The sequence below is a fragment of the Choloepus didactylus genome, chromosome 6, assembly GCF_015220235.1.
Source record: "Choloepus didactylus isolate mChoDid1 chromosome 6, mChoDid1.pri, whole genome shotgun sequence".
Taxonomy (NCBI): domain Eukaryota; kingdom Metazoa; phylum Chordata; class Mammalia; order Pilosa; family Megalonychidae; genus Choloepus; species Choloepus didactylus.
The window spans coordinates 111081362-111084707 of record NC_051312.1 but is presented as its reverse complement, the minus strand read 5'-3'; the positions used below and the strand labels follow the sequence as shown (position 1 = coordinate 111084707).

General features: G+C 43.4%; 1 pseudogene; it reads right to left on the bottom strand.

Moving 5' to 3' along the window:
* Positions 1–1478: 1478 nt before the first annotated feature.
* On the bottom strand, positions 1479–3098 carry LOC119537267 (annotated as a pseudogene).
* Between the last annotated feature and the right edge of the window lie 248 nt (positions 3099–3346).

Sequence of the window (3346 nt, the reverse complement as noted above, 5' to 3'; positions counted from 1 at the left end):
CCACACCTCATTTACAGATCAGAAACTTGTATAACTGAACCCAAGAAATTCTGAGTCTAGGAACCAAGAAGGATAAAAGAAACCACTCAGATATTAGGAGACTAAAGAAAGATCTATTTTAAACTGATTTGGAGGAGTTTATACCTATGAATATGATTTGTCATGTCATACTTTAGCCTGAAATCCTCTCCTAATATTTCTCTTCCTAGCAAACCCTTGCTCATCCTTCCAGCCCCAACTCAAATGACGGCTCTTCTTTGAGGCCTTCTCTACCTCCCCAGGGCTGATCACCCTTCCTTTGGGTTCCCCAAGCATTTGTACACACATCCATTATGCCCCTTTTCATACATTATTGCAGTTACAGTTTATATGAGAGCATCACCATGAAAGCCTCACAAGCAGAAATCGTACGATATTTATCTTTTTATCTCTCCTCAGTGTCTGGCACAATGCCTGCTGGTTTCTCCATAAGTGTCTATTGAACTAATGAAGGAATGAACGAACCAGCCATTTGAAACTTTGCTCTCTCTCATGGACCATGAGATATACACTCGTCTCATAAGGATAGAGAATAGAGGAGTAGCCCAACTCATATTAAATAGGAAATACTGAATCATACAATAATCAGTGAACTTGTAATTTGCCTACACAGAAATTCCTTTTACTCTATTGAAAAAATATTATAAGTCTTAGTAAGGATTACACTATTTAAAATTGCTACCCATTCCCCATGCTAAACTTCCTGTCTCCCTTTTTTCTTCTCTTTCCCATAGCATTATCACCTTCAAACCTATAATCTCATAATTTATTATGTTTATTTTTTATTGTTTCTCCCTCTCACTAGAATGTAAGTTGCAGGCAGCCAGGGATTTCACTGCTGTATTGTGGGCACCTGAAACAGTTACTGGCACATTAGCACTCAATATTTGTTGAATGTATGATTTGGATGAATGAATGAATATCTAAACTCTAGCATGGTGCACAAGTTCCCTTTGGTACCTCTGCCATCTCCCTTCCCATCTTATCTTGCTCTAGTCCAATGGTTTTCAACCAGGGGCATCCCACCACCACCACCCCCCACTGCCCTGGGGAACATTTGATATTATGTTACTAGTATCTAGTGGGTAGAAGTCATGACTGCTGCTAAGCATTCTACAGTGCACAGGACAGCCACCCCCACCCCCTCAACAAAAATTATCCAGCCTAAAATGCCAATAATACCAAAATTGAGAAACCTTTCTCTGTTTAGTATCCCATACCATCTTCTCCAACAACATTGAGTTTATTTGCAATTCCCCAATATTCTCTCCTTTTTAAAAACTTGCCTGGCATGGCACAGGCTCTTTGCTTTACTTGAAAGGCCCTTCCTATTTTGCTTATCTCTTGAATGGCTACTCATTCTTTAAGATTCAGCTCTAATACCACCTTTTTCTAGATGCTTCCCTGACCTCTCAAGGCTGTACCCATAAGGTCTTGTCTCAGCGTCTCAGTGTAAGTCTGGATCTCATGCAATTAAGCCACAGGAAAGGGAAAATTCTCCCAGTGAAAGAAGAGGAGAATTCATAGATAAACTCTTGAGTTCTCGCATTGGGAAAGGTTACCTTCCCCCCATCGTAATCCAGAGCAACTCCAATCTGCCCTGGACAGTAGGACAGGATATGGAAGGGCTCAGGGCTAGTACACAAACAGACTCCAGCTGAAGACAGCTGCAGAGTACAGAATCCCTCCTCAGGCGTGAAGTTGAGAAATTCCCTTCTCACCACTGACTGTCTTGCCACTCCCACAAGGCAGAATTTTGGCCATATTCCATTTTCGTAAGACCATTCCTCCTCCAACTCTTCATTCTCATTTCTATAACCAGTAGTATTATATCCATCAGTGATGCCTATGAATCCACCAAGATAGCTACTGCCAAACACACCTCTGGTTCCACCCCTATATCTCATTGCTTCTTCTTCCTCCTCTGCTCCCCACCATATCCTATCCACTTTCACTTCCAAATACACTTTGCACCAGGAGAAGCCCTTACTGCCCAGTACACCAGGCTCGGGATCAATTCGCTGATCATGTTGGTATTTATTCATCCACAAGCCAGTAATTATCATACTCTTCCCTTTAGGAGACGCTGAGAGGTAGCCATTTGCTATCTGGGAATTAAGGATGATTCTCATTGTCTTAAATTCCAGATCCCTCATCAATTTTCCATGGAATCCTTGAGTCATTTCTCTAAAGAAAAAGTTTATCTGAAAATTCTTTTTCTGATTGCTGGACTGATAGGCTTTTCAATCCAAAACTTCTTCCAGGGATATCTGCTTATTATGTCACTTGAGTCCTGCAAAAGTTCAAGTGCTGACTCTCAAGCTTTCTTCTCCAACTCAGAAATCAGGGTCCCAAGCAGGATGACCTCATCAAAGCCCTTGGTGACACGGCTGTTTCTCCCTTAGATGAGCTCTTGCTCTAGCCCCTCAAGCCACTCTAGCAGGGTCTGTCCCCTTTCTCTCAAGAACTGATGACCCTGCTCAAACACTGATACAATGTCTTGCCTGTGGTTCTGGAATTTTGTCAGCAGGGCTTGAATGTCATCTTCCCCTGTAGATTGAAAATTCTGTATCTGTCCCTGTCTCCCTTCAGAATCTTCAGATGGTTTAGAATTTTACCCCAATTAGGCTGTGCAGCCTTGCTAAAGAGAACCACAGCATGTTGCCCATGCTCCCAGACTCCCGACACATCACACTCAGTATCAGCTGGTCATCCTTACAGTACTAATGGAGCGTCTCCAGATGCCGCCCACACAGCTTCTCTGCTCTTAGCTCAGGTGGTCCTTCCTCTCTGGTTTGTCTCTCCTCATCTACCTTCATCCTCCAGATGTTCTCCACCAGGCTGCCCATCTGCCACACATGGTGGATATTCTCTTTCTTAAAGGCTGTCTTGCAGAGAGAAAAATACAGGGGCTGCCTGGTGGATTCACAGACCTTCATAATGCAGTGGTAGCAGAAGACATAACCATGGTCAAAGGTTACTAGGTCTCTCAAGTAGTCAAGGCAGATAGAGCACAGCACCTCATCCTCCAGATTTCTCAGAGGGGAGGCTGCAGCCATGACAGCTATGCCCAATCCCTGTAGAGAGCCTCTCAAAGCAAGGAATCCTTTCTTTTCCTCTAAATCCAAAGTTCTTTTCAGAACACTAGTCCAAACAGGTTCCAGCCTGAGCCTTCAGTGAGTCGTAATCTTTTTGCTGGTGGAGGATCCTGCCTCAATGTTGATGGCTGCTGGCTGATCAGGGTGGTGGTTGCTGATGGTTGGGGTGTCTATTGCAATTTCTTAAGATAAGACAACAGTGAAGTTTG